At 40.0% G+C, this 18947-nt stretch overlaps 1 protein-coding gene and 1 long non-coding RNA gene across 6 annotated transcripts in view; one reads left to right on the forward strand and one right to left on the reverse strand.

Moving 5' to 3' along the window:
• bcl11ba (BCL11 transcription factor B a) overlaps positions 1-18947 on the forward strand; it is a 65442-nt gene that overhangs the window by 38618 nt on the left and 7877 nt on the right. The window contains exon 1 of one of the 5 annotated variants that reach the window (XM_087288371.1): positions 9627-11088. The gene's annotated coding sequence lies outside the window, so the exon portion shown is untranslated. 5 annotated transcript variants of the gene reach the window in all.
• The window catches only part of LOC141378546 (uncharacterized), a 34257-nt gene that overhangs the window by 5845 nt on the left and 9465 nt on the right, over positions 1-18947 (reverse strand). The window contains exon 2 of the long non-coding RNA XR_015513275.1: positions 1348-1537. This is a non-coding gene — a long non-coding RNA (uncharacterized LOC141378546). The remainder of the gene's footprint in view (positions 1-1347; positions 1538-18947) is intronic.

The raw sequence follows: 18947 nt of genomic DNA on the forward strand, positions 1-18947 counted from the left end.
TCACATGCTAACGGTCGCAGAGCAGGCTCTAGACATTCCATCCAGCCAGAGTGATGGCTCTAGCTGCTTTAAGCTGAAATGCATCCTGCAATATTGATATTTGTTCCCTGGGGTCTCCATACCACCCCCCTTCCTTTCTTCCCCCTTGCTTTATACTGTCCTCTGTCTTTCTTCTTTTGAAACCCCCGGCATGTAAAGCAGCAAAATGCCAGGCCTGTGTGGATATGGCAGACCTATAATCATGCTTCTCTTACAGTAATTGCTCTCGTCTGTGGAGTTTAGAGAAAGCGCTCTATCAAAGTGTTGGCTGGAGTAGGGGATCACGCACTGGCATCGGTCGATCGTCCCATGAGACCATCTCAGGTTAACCCTTTCCCTTGCTTTTCACCATGACGAACCAATTGGCGTTCAGTGAGTGCAACCGTTTCCAAACTTTCCGTCTCTGTTTATGTTTGGCACATGAAGCTTTCGAGGGTTTATTTTGTTCTTCTGTGGGTGAATTCTGGTGTTGCTTTTCTATTTACTCTACACGTGGGACTGTCTGGGTGGCAGCGTGGTGAAACTAGAGCAAGTGTCTGCTTTCACCAAGCACCGCATTCCCCCCTATTACTCATCAGAGGCTCAGGCTAGTGCATTTAATCAAACATCTGCCTGTATTGAAACACAATAAGCTCGATAAAATCCTTCAAATTATTCCCTTCGAAATGGCATGAAAACAGTAGCCCCTTTAATTTATTAAAACCAACATGGCTGTCTATTCTATCGTTTGCTGTGCATAGAATTAATTGTGTTAATTTTTTTACTCTTCAAAAATCGACAAATAGCTGTGCCTGTCTGATAATTTCATATCTCTGACAAAAGCCGCTGTTGTTGTAACCTGTTGAAAGGCCAAAACCACCCATTGGCAAGCTAATTCATTTGCTAGCTCAAGGACCTTTTAGTTGTAAACAATGCTGGACCCAAGCCAACAGCAGTCACTTATTGTGCTTTAATACACGTCCTTCTTATTAGAAGCAGGAAAATAAATCACTTTCTTCAGCACTCAAAATCACCAGAGAAACCCGCCGGTTAATCCAGTGAAATTGCTTGTGGCGGTTGAGTGGAGTAGAGAGAAGAGTCTTGTTATTTTAAGATGGCACCCCTGTTGTCTGTATAGAAAGGTGTTAATGCACCTGGCATGACTTGAAGGAAAAAATGAAGATGAAAGGCATATCTTTCAGGTAATTGAGCCTCTTTTGTTTAGTTACCCTCTCTAGCCTCTTAATTAGGCCAGAGTTTTCTTTAGAAGGCACTATTCGCATGTGGGCAGTTAGGCAGTTGTTGTGTCAGGCCACCCTGTTTACTTACCTCCATGGTAAGTCTTTATGCCGCGTCTTTATGTGTAGATTTTTTTTGTGTCCCAGGTGGCCACGTCTTGGTCGGAAGAGATCTGTAGACCCCCGGCTGGGAGTGTCGCTTCGTCCACAGTCTGTGGCTCCTGTTGTTGGAAGAGGAAGCCATGTGGAATTTTGCCTCTGGCGGAATTTTGGCCATCTGCCTAATTTGAAAGTGAGAGGTAGCATGTGAAATTAAATTAAACTGAGGCCAGTGCATCAGCCCAGTTTAATTGGAGCTGGAGAGTCAACTTTTTCTTTCTTTTTGCTATTCCAAACATTGGTTTCCACAATGGCACTAACCGATCTTCTCTCTCTCTCTCTTTCTGCTCAGTTGGGCCCAGAAAATCAGATAAGAATCGCAAGGCTAAATGAGCATCATTAAAGTTAATCAGCAAAGCTGAAATAAAGCGGAAGGTAATCGGCCTCATCCTTAGATGGTAGCCTACTGATATCAATCAACCCTGTTTAAACCCGAGGTGTGAAATGAGTGGTGTGAAGTTGGTCAGTAAATCTAAGCAGCTCTTTTATTTAACGTTCTCCTACTTATTTCATAATTACATTGCAATACATTTCCCTGGTAATCAGTTTTTGGTGTTCATTCACAAACCATCAACACCTTATCACCTGACCCATGGTTTTGAGTGCCTTCATCAAGCCGTTGTTGTCTGTGCTATCAACCCTTGAGGTCTAAAATGTGCGCCTGGCCTTCCCAGCTGGCACGACTCCCTGCCTGCCCCCTGCACATTTCTGCACACACATCACAGGGACCTTTTATAGTGCCCTGCTCTCTTTGTGAAGGGATTGCTGAATGCCCAGCTTTTTATAGTTACATTTAAAGGGAGTTGGATGCCTGGCCCAGCTGGGGCTCATTATGGTATACGCCATCCAAAAATGCACGTGTAATTAATTCGCTCACACAGGCCCCCATCTTTCCTCACTGCTTGGGCTCCAAAGACCCGCCTGGCCTCTGCTCTGTGCTCCTCCTGTACCACTGCAGGACTCTGCAGCGGACCGCACAAGTCTCTGCTCATGATCAATAACTTGCCCAAGCAATAATTTAGGATCCCCTTCTAAAATCCGACGGTTTCACTGGCAGAAAACGCTTGGGTTTAGTAATTTCCGGTTGATGTAGACTAAAAGAGAATGAATCATTATCCTTTCAGTTTACACAATGCCTTTTTTCTCTGTCTCTTTTCTTGCAGTCCTCTCTGGGTGTTTGAGACACTTTGACATTATTTCAGGGCCATGCTCAACCATAAGAGAGCTGGAATCAAGGGAAGACAGTCCGTTTTGGCTCTTATGGTGACATCGTTCCCAGGCAGTGATGCAAATTCTCTCAAATGAAATGAATAGCTCTGCTAATGCAATTTTTTTAAAGTTCATTTTCCCCCTCTCCGCCAAGGCAGCGCCAGGAACCATTGCTCTCTTTGACAGTGAGCATTTTCCAGTTTTCTAGTGTCAGGCTGTCTCTGTTCCAGCTCTCCTTGATGGCATGGACTGAGGCAACCTGGTTAAATGTTTTAGCTGGTTTAAATGAAATCCACCTTTATCTACTTTTATCTAATATTTTTCAAGCTAAACAACAAGTGTATTGTTTATATGTGTAAGTATGTTGGCCTTTGTGACATTTAAAGACCAGCTGGTTTTCAAAATGGTCTAAAGTTAATAACCAGCTAAACTATGTGAATCAAGTAAAATTTTAAGGCAAAGGCTAATTTCTAATGGATCCAACCATGAATTGGAGCGGAATTTTGTTCCAGCACTTTGTCAATTAAATGAAAGCCAGCAGGGTGCGATATACCCTTTTTAATTTTACAAATTATTTACTGTGTGACAAAATAAATCACAGATTTAGAAGGACAGCGTCTATTCAGAATTTGCCAAATTAGCTAGATTTTTTCAAGGTCTAATACTATTGGTACATATAACAGGTACATCTGCACCGTTCCTTTGAATTCAGGTCCAATGTTAATAATGTGCCAGAGTGTCAGTGATCACACAAGCGAGGAGTTGATATTTAAAGCACTTCCTTCGCTGAGGACCAGGTTTTGGGAGGAGAGCAGGGGGCGTTCGAAGAGCTCTGTTTCTGGCAAATGAAAACAGATTGGACTGGTTATAGGAGAGGGCCTGGTTTCAGTTATACTGGAGACAGGCGTACTGTGTGAATGCCATACCCCCCACTACCACCACCCTTTCCTCCATTTACAGTCTCTGACATGTTTTTTCCAGCATTACTTTCTGCTGTGCTCTTTTCTTAAGTTTTTTCTTCTTCTTTTTTTCCAGCCCCCATTTTCACTTGGGAATTAAACAGAAGGAGAGCAGCTCATGGCTCCTGTAATCATGCTTGCAATTTTGAGACATTTATTTTTGTTGTCAGGGAAAAAATTGGTCGCAAAGAGTTAAATTCGCACTCACAAAGAGTATTTCCAAGCGTGTGGTTTGACACGCTGAGCATGCCAGGGTTCATGCCGCTGAGAGTCATGTGATCATCATCATCTCTTTGACATTGGGGCCATTTTACAACTTCGACTCGCGGTTGTAATCATCCTATGAGAAAATGTTTTCTTTGTGCTGATGGGAAGGGGTACCTTGTTTATGCTGACTGGAGCACACAATTTCTCTTATTATTTTGTCTAGCTGAATGCTCTCCAGACAGGGATCCCAAACATTGCCTGGGTAAGGCAGACCTGGCCCCCTTTGAGTGTGCATTTAAAAAACAAAAAAAAAAAACTTGGCCTGTCAGCACACAAACCTCTGTGTTTTGTTTGCTAATTGCTGCTACATCATCCTTCATGTTTGTTCTGGCTCAGTGATTTAAATATTTCAGGCAGAAAAGCTTTAGTTAGTTTTTTGTGTGTGTTTCTCTAAAATAACCTTTATTTTCAGTTGCATTGCGAATGAGCGCCACGGAAATCAAGTGCTTGAGCAATTAGTACATTATTGCTAGCCATTCCTCCCTTGTCTCAAGTACAGAGTGGGCTGGGACACAATGGCTGGCGCGATTATTGGGGGCATTTGGTATGCCTGATTACATTTTACAGGTGCTTGTTAAAGCGAGCCTTTCACACTCCTGACTGCCTGATGATAGGGAGCACCTCTCGCACTGGTCATGCGTTTGTGTATTTATAAATGTGTGTTTTTAGTATTCCTGAGGTCCAACAGTCTTGATGCAGTCCATCAGGTGCAGCTTGCGTGTGATCAGGCCCTTATAAGGTCCGTTATGATGGAGGACACACATCCTCCCCCCTTCTCCAGCCCCTGGATTCCCATTCTAACCCATGTCTGGTCTGAATCTGCTCTTCCAGGACACAGCGCTTAGGTTCTCTCTGTCTCAGCAGTGTAAACACAGAGACCTCGGCCAGAGCACATGGACGCTGCCTCTGCGACCACATAAACACACTTGCTGGATTTGTTTTATACTTAGTAGGACATACTTATTGGCTAGCCTGCTAATGGTTTTAAAGGTGCTCTGATTTATATCTTCTGTTTTGGATCTTCTAATGCTTGAATGACAGAATACAGTTCCTCAAAATTGTCTGATTAAATAAATAATGATAATCCGATGTTACTGTGAGAAAAGGGAATACAATATTTTACAGTACCTTTAAATTTAGTTGCTTCAGACTTGGACTGGGCTGATAAACGATATTATATCAAATCGTGATAAAATTGATGTCAATAACAGTCATAAGCTCTTGACTTTTTAACTTTATATTCATCTAAGAGCCAATTGCACAGCAGAAATATGCAACAATGGGAATTTAAAAGTGTGTTAATATCAGAGATGTACCGTATTTTCGGCCACCGAAAATTTATCGGCTGAAAATATGTTATGCTATTTAAAGGACCCTCTAATTTTTATGGCTTCAGACATTGTTGGGGTAAACTATTAAATTTGCAAGCATTCGAAATTCATATCGTTATCGTTCAATATGGAAAATAATGATCGAGATTGCATTTTTGCCATATCAGCCCAACTTCAGACCCACCCTAACATAAGCTCTACTTGGCCAAAACCTATTGGCATTTGTAAATATCAATAAAGATATTAGTAAAAAAAATATCCATATATATATACTAAACATTGAATATTTTCTTAAATCAATTTCTTTTTATCTTTTTTTCCCATCATCATAAAATTGTTCGAAGAGAGTACATTAACACTATTGAGGCAATTGCTCTCAAAAAGTCATCAGTTTTATTTTTTTTTTTTGAAAGTAAGAACAGATTTAGGTTCTATTAGAGTGTGAATGTGCTTCATAAGATATCCTGCTCATTTTTAGGATGCTAGCATCACCTGTCTTCATGCACTTCACAAAACCTCAAATTTCTCCTAAACTGCCATCTCTGCACCTAACCGCTGTGTAAATAAAGATGCCCAACCACAAGCCAAAACCTAATTTCTGTTCTGTCGTGGGAGACATTTTTACACCTACTACTGAGGCCAAGTGTAAACATGTTTGAGAGTCCACAGACCAATCAGTAAGGCAAATGTTTGAGTCATCTTCCTCATACATTAGTCTGACAACTGAAAGAGCCAGTCAGGAGGTAACTCTGGATTTCAATACAGTAGTGCAGTTGTTCCAGTTTTAGTTCTATAAAACAACCTAGAAGAGTTTTTGTGGTTCAGGGGTTCACTTTCATTTATTTGTCCCATATATAAGTCCAACAATTTATTTTGTGCTTGTTAAAGAGGTGATCCTCTATGATATTATATTTAAACTTCAGTTGATGATATAGCTGTGTGAACATTAACAACATCTTTAAATCTAAGACACTAAAAATTCAATGCAAAGGAAGACATTGGCTTTTAAAGAGTTAGCTTAGCCAAGCCTACAGCAAACAAAGTTTAGGGACTACAAAAAATACATCCGGGTTAATGATGTCATAAACCCTTCAGGTTACGCACACACCCCATGCAGCGAAGGGAGCTGATCTGTCAATCACAGCACATTATGTTAGCTGCCCAATCAGAGCCTCTTGAGGGCGGGTCTTCAGAGGAACTAGAAAATAAGTAGAATATATGAAAAATAACGTTATTTTCTGCAAATGAAGCATGAGCAAACAATGCTTTTCACCCCATAAGCTCAGCCAAGCCTTAAAAATACACTCTGGACCCCCTTTTAAAGCGAGCCTTTCACACTCCTCTTGCACAGGTCATATTTATTTATATATGTGTGTTTTCAGTATTCCTGAGTTCCAAAAGCCCTGGCTACCCCCTGTCTTTATGCAGTCCATTATTTTGGATAAATAAAAAAATTATAAATAAAAAGTGTATGCATTTAAATTAGCAACAGATCCTATTTGATTTGCATTTTTTAAATGATTATCTATAGAAAATGTAATTCTTTTGCAGGTCACTGTGTAGATCCCAAAAGACTGGAGAGTAGTTACATCATAGAGAGCCAGAAAGAGAGATTTGAGCCAATAAAAGAGGCATATCATGTGGGGATGCTCCCTCTTGGGCCTGTACACTTTGGACCCTCTTACTCTGGCATGGGGGCAGACTGAAGAGGCTGTCCAAAAATCTGTTGGTTTATAGTCCCGTGCAAATCAGGCTTATGGTGCATTCACAGTGGAAGCACCAGTCATGGCACTGATGCAAAAAAACATGGTACGTGCCCGATTAGACAAAATTGTGGCATGAGTGGCAACAAAACAAACATCCATGCTTTAAACATTTAGCCCATGATTTAACAATTATTAAAATTGTTAATACTCACTAAATGGATGAGATTATCCGTAATTACCTTGCCAGTCACTTGTGATGTTTTGTTTGATTTAACGCCCAGGGTTGTGTGCCATTCAGAATTGAATTGAGGATGCTGTTTATATTCCTGCATTTGAATTGAGGTAACAAACAGGAAGCATTGCCATTTGAGGAATACTTTATTCCCACAATGAATTAGCTTTGTTGATTTTTAAAAAGAATAAATTAGGGACGTCCCGATCAGGTTTTTTGTCCTCGAGTAAGAGTCATTTGACTTAGAGTATCTACAGAAACCCGATCCGATACTTGTAAAATACATTTTAAAAAAAAAGAACAAAGGAGAGCGAAGAAACAGATCCAGGATGTTACTTATTTTTTTATTTAAGGTCACAGATTTCCGATTACGTGATCGGATCTGGACATCCATAAAATAAATAATAATTTATTTTCCAGTCATTCAACTAATTCAGCTTATTCAGTTCAAATTCCATCTCAATAGCTTACAGCAAGTCACTCTGTCAGTATTTCTTCCATGCGTTAGTTTGCTTTGTGACATTACCTACATGCAGTTACTCTATGTTCTAAACTCTGCATTCTGAGGCAGGTACAAGCAGACAGGTGAGGCTTGTGCTACTTAAGACCTGTGTAGCAGGATTAGGGGGTTCAGATTGCCCCCACCCCCCAAATTCATCTAAACGCTGCCCACTTCCACGCTTCCCCCTTCATCCCAGTGCTGACCAGCCTGATGCCGATGTTAAGCCATGTCTGTCCCATTCACCTCTAATCCTTTTAATTTGTTAACATGACACAGGCTTTCATACACAGAGCTGCTGACATAGGCCTTCCGCATTAGCTCGGGTTCCTCATCCAGAAAGTACTGAAAGCATCTACCTTTTTCACACTGTCGCACACACACAGCCACACTTGCACACTTATGGTAATTTTAAAGCCTTATTTAAAAGCTGATGTTCTCCAGAGGGAGTAAATCCAGTGGACTGGTAATGACAGTTTGACATCCACCTTTCCCCCGTCCGCAGAGAGGATGAAGGGAGAGGAGACCTTCTGTTCTCCTCTGGCTCCCTCTGCTTGACAGTGACCCAGCGAGCCACGGTTTTCTGACATAATGTTCAAAGTTTTGACCTACACGCGCACGTTTGCACACGCTCCCTGCCTATCTTCAGCCCCTCTGGTCTGTTTTGGAATGACATGACCTCATTGGAGAGAAATTGTAAATTCTTCTCTCTGCCTTTCCACTTTGCTGTCACTGGGTGAGTTAATGAATTTAATTCATTCTGATTTTACTAAGCTGCTCAGCGTTCGTTTAAATTCATAAGAAATAATGCCAGTAACCCTTCAGCTCCGTACCCCCTCCCGACCTGCCTAATCCCTGCCTCCCCTAATCTCACGTGAGGAGATGGGCCGTAGCGCTGCCACACGCACCCGGATTTCGCTCCACACGGCAAGAGGAGAGGAGAGCAAGTCTTTGTCAGTCAGGGGAAAAGCTTTAACACAGACAGTCATATAAATGTCAGTTCTCACGGTCACGCACTTTTCCTGTCAGAGATGAATATAAATAACATCCTTTGCGTGAAATTATGACAGGATAATGGACGTTCGTGTTGGTTTATGGGAGTAGAGGTTTTGTCATTTTGTAAGGGCTCTGCGCTCCACCTTAAGCACGGGTTGAAATGGCTAATCACTTATGGTGAGTGCTTCTGAGAACTCTCTCAGTAACAAACTCAGACTTTGGTGTTAAAGTAGATCCAATACTTGCAACAACAACAATAAAATTTAGCATGTGACCTTGGCCATGTTTCTTAAGTTAAAAAAGATAACTTTTTAACTAAAATATCTAAAAAAATAAATAAATAAAAAAAACTTGAAAAAGATAAACTTTTGCAACATTTCAAAAGATAGCAATGCAAGTATCTTTAGATTTTTTGTGTATATTTTGTCAAAAACACACACATTCAAGATTCTACTTATTACAGCAAGCCTTTGTATCTTCTGTAGTCATGGGCTGGTATAATATTCCAACGGTATGATAACCTTGGATAAAAATATCACAGTTTCACTGTATTGTCATCATTGCTCTAAAATGTTTAAATGTCTGGGTAAAAAACAATAACTTTTTTTTCCGATTTGAACACAAAGACTGCGTTTGAAATTGCATACTTCCATACTATATAGTATGCTAAATGCAGTATGCGAACTGAGTATGTCAGAATTTAGTGTGCATGAGCTTAAAATAGACGCTAAGCTATCCCATGATGCACCACGAGAGAATTCATGAATGGGAGAAGTGGGTGTGCCACGTAATCATGGTAAAATGGTGGATGTTGTATATCCAAGCTCCATTCATACTACTCTTATTCATACTTTATAGGAAACGTACTTTTCTACTGGTTGCATAGTAAATTCAAGTACAAATGCAGTACCTACTGTGTATTAGACAATTTTGGACACAGCCAATATATTTTATTTTGAGAAACATTTAAAAATATTTTGGAACAGTAAACATGTCAGGTTAAATAATTTAAATCACAGATTTCTTTACAATTTAAAATGGCATCTTTAGATATCTTTGGATATCTAGGATACTGTTGTCATAAAAATTAAACAACAACAAAAAAAAATCTTACTCGTACCTTAGGAACGGTATAACAGAAAATGTTGGCGGTTTTAAAACCTTTTCCAAACTGCTGTATGAAAATGGTTATTGTCTCATGCCTAATCTTATGCAGTGCTTTTGGGGGTTTCCCTATATATTAATAGTAGTTATTTAATACAAAATATTTTTAAAAATTGCAGTGACTTCGTTTCTCTTATAATTTCCTGTCTTGCATTTATTAGGGGCTTTTACATAGCCGATAATGGCAAAATAAAACAAAGGCAAGATGTGACATCAAGGAAAAATAGGGAGGAAAAAGTGGGTGAAAAGTAGTGAAGTAGCCTTGTCCAAACTGGTGAAGTGTGTTTATCCTCTTGAACTCAACCTGTCCAGTCGGGGATTTGGCAGATAGAAGGCAGAGAATGTAAAGCAGATGTTAGCTGTGGGAAATGGCTGTGCGCTGTCCAGTCCAGGTCTGTACTAGTATGTCAAGCAGGCTGTAAAAAACAGCTGCTTCTGGATTCCTTCGCCTCATTTACACTTAGTAAATCACCCATGATTCCCTGCTCCAGTGCTGAATGCTATCTCTCCCCCTCAGATCTGCCCACTGTCTTTGTGGCAGACGGTGCAGTCCCCCCTGTGTACGCTCTGAGATGTGTAACTTTGTGGATGCTGAAGCTCTATACAGCAGTACGGTTATTTTTCCTTTCTGAGGCTGGCTTTCGGAGCAGGTGTAGCTCTTCCTACAAGCATACGTCACTTGCGTAAATGCGTGAAGCGTTCCTCCGTATGAGGGGAAACTGGGGGCAGGCGCTGTTCTGGCTCTCCACAGCTTTGTTCGCAGCAGCACAATGCGCCGGGACTGATTTGCATGTAATTGTTGCCTCCGATTTGCCATGATAGTCATAAACAAGACATTAGCAATTCAAGGTGAGGAATTAGAGGCCTGGGAGACTCCCAGATCACACACATGGTAATGAAGCCCCTGGCTTAATAATGCAAGAAATGTCAGGAAACTTTCCACAAGCTGGGCGGACGGGAGGGAGGCACCCCGTGCCTAGGGCTCATGTCATCTTTGTTCTAAATGCAAATCAGTTTGTCGTGACATTGACTCTATCAAATGTGGAGCGTTCCGACACCCCAGGCCCAGAAGCGGGCTGTCAGGTCTGGCTCAGTCTCTCAGGTCCAGTCTAGCTCACGCAGCGGACTCTCTCGTCCTGTGCCGCCTACTTCATGGCATTTTGAGTTATTGATCCACAACACGGACTACTTGTTTTTGTGTTTTCCCCTCTGTTTCTTGTTTTTCAGTCCTCTCACAGGAAGACGCTAATGCAGCGAAGCGCTGGAGAGAGTCATTCTGTTAGCAGGAGCTCAATCCGCCTAGTCTGCAGGTACCATGAAATACAAGGAATATAATCTTGACCTTAATAATTTAAGAACTCCAGTGTGTGAAAAACTCCAGGCAGTTCAAAGAGAGATGACTCGGGCTCAGAAAGGGAGACTTCTAACGCTCGGGAAATTCCAAGGTTATCTGAGTAAGTCCTGGTTAACAGGATGTCCAGTTTTGAAGTGGGATTTGCGGTCCCATGTGACCAATTTTTTTTTCTCTCCTTCCCTTTGCTCGTCTTCAGCATGAAAAGACAGAGTCTCCCAAAATAACTCCAAAGGTTAAGATATTAATTAAACGTTAAGGGGCGAGAGGATGGATAATGAGGGGTACTCTTCACAAACAGACTGCCTAGTGCTCCAGTCAGGAAGCCCAGGATGAATGAAGGTACCAAATCAGTTACTCTCCACTCTCGGTCTCTGCAGTCATTACACAAATTACCTCCCAGCCTCAATATCCGCCTGCACCTCTTGCAGTTGTCATAAGTAGCCCTGGTCATTAGAGTATGCTGGGTAATCAGATGGAACAAAATTCATCCCGAGCAATTAAAAAAACACCTCCAAGACCCGGTGGCTGGCAATTAAACCTTTCACTGCGCATCTCGACCATCATCGTCTTGGCTTTTTTTTTCTGTTAATCTAATAACTTGGAGAGAAGTATTTAAAAGATTGACCTTAACGCAATTTCTCCTCAAAATCTGATCAGATGTTTTCTGGCATCTACTTTCTTTAAAAGCCTAATCTGCTCCAGTGCATGACAAATACCCTTTTGATTTTGCCCTAATAAGGCATTTGCATACATTTCTCCTATTTCATAGCACACTGTGCGCAGAGCGGGGAATGAATGCTGTAATTTGATGGCCTTGACACAGCTGACATTAATCGTAAACTGTCTAGTGATTGGCACTTCCCCAGCAATTGCAGATCCAGAGGTAAACCTGTTTCCCTCACTGACTGGTGCAGCCTTCCATAATAGCCATGATTTAATTTAGCTATTTAACCTGTAATTCCAGCAATATTTATTGAAGAGCGAGGGGAGAAAATTGGGCCATTAGGCGCAGAGGATGAATACATTGAGATGAAAATGAACACGCCTAACTGGTAGTTGACCTTCGCGTTTTGTAGCAGTTTTTATTAGCGCAGGCCACAGTAATTACTGCAAATTGAATCATAGAGAAAACTGAAATCATTCGGTAATGAGCATTTTTATTCGTTATTGCACTTTCCGCCTGGGCTGTGAGGTATGAAGTCTCCACTCGGGGCCGGCGTGTGCTCCTGAGAGGATTCCGGTACACGGAAACCCGGTTAAATTAACACCGCCGAATATTCCTTCTCAGATCTGAGCCGCGAAATGGTGTTAACCAGCTTCTCCCGCTCACACCTCATACAGATATAAAGACAGTCATTATAAAAATCTCTCTCTCTCTCTTCTAAACCAAATGATTTTCTCTCCTAACCTGAGGTGATGTTTTGTTGTTTGGTTTGGTACAGACGCTGGCTGGATTTGTTGTGTGCCATCTTTAAAACAACATCCTCTCGCATCTTCAGATGTTGTTTTTCTGAGCCAGGGAGAGATGGAGGGGGGGTGGGGATGCCAATTTATTTGTGAGCATTGTCTTTTTTGGACGGCATATGGCACGTCCTGTAAGACGTTGCAAGATGCAAATTCAGGGGAGTCTGACTTTAAATGAAGCAGTGACAGTGACAGGAGCCCTTTTGAAGAGCACACATCACAGTACTCCAGGGAGGAACAGCAGGGGAGACCCACAATGCTGTGCGGCTCTCTCATTCTCTCGCTCTCCCTCCTCTGTCTGCACCACCTACCTTTTCCTTACAGTACAATGGCATTCATCAAACAAGAGCCAGGCATTACTGTATGCACGCGGCCCTCATTTACAGGCTTATCTCGCACCCTGGCTTCCTCAAAGAGAGGCTATCCATAGTTTTGAAATCCTTCAGCCATAACATCATCTTAGTTCTACTGATGTTTACAGTCTCATTTTGTGTTTGTATAGCGGTTGCCGTAAGGTGACGTACTGTGTCGTTTATGTATCCATGGATTATTTTCCCGTTTTTTGCAAGGGACTCCAAATTGCTTCTTTTTTTTCCCCTCTTGCTCTCCCTCGGTAGATTCAGTCAGACAAGTATTTTGCCTCACAATTGCATCTCTGTTTGATGTGCTCATCTGGTTGAATAGAGACGTGTGGCGATTCTTTACACTCAGCTGCGCGGTGCTTTGCAGCCAGACGCCACGCTTGAAAAAGGCTGCCGCCATGTTTCCCGAGACCCGTGTCTGCTCTGCAAAACAGCAGCTTGAGTCCTAATTAATGGGACATGCGTCGCTCTGCATATCTATCCGAGGAGAATCTAACTTAATTTTCGAGCAGGGTGTCCGCACTAATAATCGTTCAACGGAATAGTCATCCTGAGGCCTGCGGAGTTTAGTCCTTCTAAATTATCATTAAGGACCAGACTACACTTAATCAATATTATAAAAAAAAAGTGGGAAAGTGTTTTGGGAATGAAGGTGAAGCTTATTAGAAACGTCTTAGAAGATGTTCGCATGAGGCTGGGGTTCCCTAAAAGCCTGGCACCTTACTCTAAAACACTGTAATGGGAGCAAGATGTCTATCATTGGAGCAGATTTATGTGCATTTTATCTTTAAAGAATATATATATATATATACAAACACATACACACAAATGTTCTGGAGTGTGATTTCCATGTTCCTCTTTTACAAAAAAATTACCCATAATTCCTAGCTGCCAAATTTAGCACATCACTTAAATGCCTTTTTTCAACACAAGTGCCCTTAACCTGTTCTTATTAACAATTACAGTAATTTTTCACTTTTCAGCAGCTTCGTTTTATTTTAGTTTGAAGCTGAAAAGCGTTTCCAGACCGCCATGATGAAGCACTTATGTCTCAAAGGCGTCTCGGTCAGCGGCGTGACTCTCTCTGGATCCGTCTTTACTGTACTATGACAGTAGTTTCTGTTGGAAATTTGGATAGCGTAACTGTAAATGCCGAAAATGGGACACCGGACTCCCTCGTGGGCTCAGAAAAGCTACCGTGCACGAGTGAGCTAGTTTCTCGCTCTCCCTTTCTTTCTTGAGCGCGCGCTTTTCCCTCTTTCCTCTGTAAGCCATCCAAGAAGCCCCCTGCCAAAGCTGTGTGTGAACCACAGCCAAACAAAACACAGGCAGCCGTCCAGGCCAGCGCGGCACGCTTCCACTAATAGAGAGAGAAAAGCTTCCAGACCCAACACGCTACTTACAGGACGGCAAAATTCTTTACGCTAGATAATAACTTAATGACAGCCTAAATGAAGTCCCTATAGTGAAAACCACTGTCAGCAAATGAGCACCTCATTAAAAGATGCTATATCCCTTTTCTTCCACAACCCTGTCAATTTATAACCTGCCTTTATTGTGTCACAAATCTAAGATTCCTGGAGATTTTTTGCTCCTTTGTAAGACTATTTAGTTGCGTCTGTCACGTAAATGCACATACAGTTAAAGTCAGAATTATTACCCCAGAATTATTATTATTTTTCTTATTTAATTATTTCCCAAATGATGTTTAAAAGAGTAAGAAAATTTTCACAGTATATCTGATATTTTTTTTCTTTTGGAGAAAGTCTTATTTGTTTTATTTCGGCTAGGACAAAAGCAGTTTTTAATTAAAAAAAAAAACATTTTTAGGGCAAAATTATTAGCCCCTTTAAGCTACATTTCTTTTTCGATAGTCTACAGAACAAACCATCATTATACAATAACTTGCCTAATTACCCTAACCTGCCTAGTTAACCTAATTAACCTAGTTAAGCCTTTAAATGTCACTTTAAGCTGAATAGAAGAGTCTTGAAAAATAGTCAAATATTATTTACTGTCATCATCAATGAGTTATTACAACTTGTTTAGAAAAGTGTTGAAAAAATCTCTGTTAAACAGAAATGGGGTGGGGGGGTGGGGGGTAATAATTCAGGGGGTTTAATAATTCTGACTTTCCAACTGTACATACTGTACATTCAGCCTGCACCTTCAAACAAAATAACTTCAACAGGAGTATGTAACAATATATACCAAATTAAGTATTTCTCTTTAACTATGTTTCTTTTCCTCTATGCATTTATATGATAGAGTAACATTACTGCTGATTTATATTTTAAATATTGATAATGGTGGGGACAGCAAAAGACAGTCCATTCACTGAGCGCATCTTAAGGTGTAATTTACAATCAAACATCAGGCTTGTTGCATTTAACTTTTACGACAAAATAAATTGTCATGCTAAATTTTTGACACTGACTGTGAACTGTGAAATAAAATATCAAGCACAGAGGATGCATGTCGAATCATTTTTATTCCTCTTGTGTTTTTTTTTTTTTCCATTTTCAGGATGAAAGCTTAAGTGGCTCATTGTACCTCGCAGTGCGACGCTGAAACCTATTAACTGTCATCTTTTTATTTTTTCGGTTAATGTGTCTTAAAGCCCGGCATTTGCATGCCGTTTAAGTCGGTGTGTGCGGAGAGCCACGATTGTTATTAGTGATAATTTCTCTTTAATTGAATTGGGGTCTGCATGCACGACTGATACTGCCGATGACACACACTTTCACACAATACCGTCCTCGTTCTCCTCTCCCGCCCGGCAGCTGGGCCTCGTTGGGAATATCTAATTGAAAATAGAATCAGCCAGTGCTCAGCATGAGAAACTAATCACTCCAAACTTATCAGGAGACTGGCCAGACTGCTATTCTGGCCTTTCATTTCAAAATCAAAGAAATCTGAGATGTTCTTTACAAGCAAAAATAAAAAGCTGCTTATAAATATCTCTGCGTGGAAATCTATTTCCAATTCTAAAGGTTACATCTAGTTTATTTTTGTAATTGTAGGTGCCAATGTGCATGTAAGAAAAACACAAATTCATTTTTTTAATTGATGCATGCTATGCTATTCTGTAGTCATTTATTAAAGCAATTAAAACATTTATTAATTTGTGGTTTGATGTCATTTCTTTTGATATAATCAAGACTTAAAAAAATAAAACATAATTGACAAAATGTGAAATAAAGCCGTAAATATTAACACCAAATAAAACGTGACAATTCAGTCATCAGATTACACAATTAAAAATTTTAGCAGCCACATTATGGTCATTATGTTTTATATTTATCATTCCTGCATGCATGTACCCTTTTTTGTGCATATTTACAAGTTTTTTTATTTTATTTTTATGCAAATGTAAAAAAATCTTTACTATGAATTCTTGCATTCATTGGTATTATTATATTCATGCATGGTTTTTCAATTCTAAAATATATAAAAAAATATATATTTAAGTCCACATGATTCATTATCATTCATTTTAACTGTAAACATGAGCAAACGTGTGTTGATTAAAGAACCTGACAGCAAACAGCTACAGCGCCCCACGCCGACACAGAATCCTGGGATACATCCACCTAAACCTGAACACACTCCTTGTGTTAGTAGCAAGAGAAGTGCTGCAGGTTTTCTCTCTCCCTCTCTCTCTCCCCCTCTCTTCCTTTTTTCATATGGAAATGTGAAATAATAGGGTGATTAAATAGAGCTGTATATTAAAGTACAGCTGACATTAGAATTAGCATAATGTGCTCTCGCCTCGGGCTGCATCCTTTATTTGCCATCTGCGTCGGACTCCAATCCCCTCGGGAGTGCAGGCGCTGAACACTTCTCAATAAACTCACGCCCGAGTCCCTTCAGCACGGCCACAAATACCATTTCAGGCAGCGGCCATTGATTCGTCTTAATTGTGGGGCAGAAATGAACATTCGGCCCCCTGATGACTTCTGTTTGTCTGCGAGAGGATCAGCTAGTACAGTAGCCTATGTTTTACGCCCCGGTAGTTAGCATAGAGAAAGGTTCTCTCGCAAACACACACACACCGAGGAAAAGGACGGTGCCTGGTAAACACAGACGCTACTTGTTTTCTAGGCCTCCTTTATATGGAGCATTAGTCTTAAAGCATCTGCCATAAAACAACGAGAGGAGGTTGGAGGATTGTGTGTGTGTGTATGTGTTTTATGCATGTATGCATATATGTGGGCCTTGAGAGGCTGGGGGGGAAAAGATGGCCATTGTGCTGGGTCTTACGCTCTGTCCACTGTAATTAAGTCAAAGGCTTTACAGGACAAGGGTAGAGGTAAACAGATGTTCTTATGAATGCACATCAGCCACATAAGAACATTCAGTGGGGAATTTAGCTGTTTTCTCCAGTGAATCTTTTAATATGCACTTAAGTGCTTGAATGTTTATCTTTTGAAGCTTTTTTAACATTTAAAAGGGCATTGATTAAACATTTCTTTGTTTGCATCACATGTATCAGCTCACTCATGCTCTTTGACAGCAGTTTGAGCTTTCACTTTGGGTTTTCAAATAGTTTTTCTGAAAATTTTAACAATATTAATAATAATAATAATAATAATAATAATAATAATAATAATGAAATCAACTTTAAATTAGTATTTATCTAATTAAATTTCTACATTTATTCTGAAGTAATTCAAATGCAGTGTATTAATACTAATTTTGATTTATTACAAATATGCACATTTTTAGAAATATTACAGATTTTATTTGGTATCCTTTTGACCAAACACATTTTAGAAGAACCTAATACTATTTATGACTATTTGTATTTATTGATGTGATTGTATTTATTCATATATAATTTCATTTAATATTTTATTTATTCATTCAGTTGAAATGGAATAGCATTTTCAGTAAAAAAAAAAAAAAAAGATATTGTCACTTTTGTTTAAAGAAACATTTTGATAAGATCAGGAAAATTCTAGATGAATTTGTTAATGTAAAATCAATTTTTTTGAGTTATAAAAGATTGGGCTGGGCTGGGCCGATAAACGATATTGTATCGAATCGCGCTAAAATTTATGTCAATAACAAGGATAAGCTCTGGACTTTTTACTCTAAATTGATCTAAAAGCCAATCACACTGCAGAAATGTGCAACAATGGGAATCTAAAAGTATGTTGAAATTAGAGATATATCTGCCGAAAATATGTTATGCCATTTAATGGAGACTCTAATTTTTGTGGTTTCAGTCATTGTTGGGATACTTGTTTAGAAGTCGAAGTATTAACAACTTATATTGAAATGTATATCATTATCGTTCAATATGGAAAATAATTATTAAGACTGCATTTTTGCCATATCGCCAAGCCCTAATTAATGGGGTCACTGGGGTCTTAGACCCCAAACAGGACTTCCACTAATGGTTATGGTATTTTTCTGTGCACAGAAGGATGCTTTGATATCTGAAGCAGAATAAAATGTTGTTAACGTGCCACCTTTAAAAAATTCATATGTGCATAGCACTACTCATTTTTTACTAATTTACATTTTTTGTGTGCTTACTATTTAAATTCCTTGATGAAATAACGCATCGCAGTATACCAATAAGATGAAGCTTCAGGCTATTGGTGTATATAATCCCTTGTCTCTGTTTCTTTCAGATGAAAACACACTCCCCTGTTTAGCATTGCTCCTCGGCAGCATGTAAAGGAATGCTAGAACAGATACTAACCATTCATTCTCTCTGCTCTTTTTGATCCTTCACAATGGCCATGATTGAAATAGACACCCATGAGGGCTTCCTAGTCCCAGCTCCTCCAAGCCCTGTGTGTGACTGCCGCCCCATTGTTCTCTCCGCAGTCGCTCGCTCTTGCACACATACATATACATGAAAACACTCATAAAGGTACACAAAGCACAGCCAGAAATCAAATACCCAAACAATTACAGCAGCATATGTTTTCCTGCGTATACTAAATTGCTGCATTAGGTCAGAACAGCAAGCTTT

The sequence above is a fragment of the Danio rerio genome, chromosome 17, assembly GCF_052040795.2.
Source record: "Danio rerio strain M-AB ecotype USA chromosome 17, GRCz13ab, whole genome shotgun sequence".
NCBI classification, from domain to species: Eukaryota; Metazoa; Chordata; class Actinopteri; order Cypriniformes; family Danionidae; genus Danio; species Danio rerio.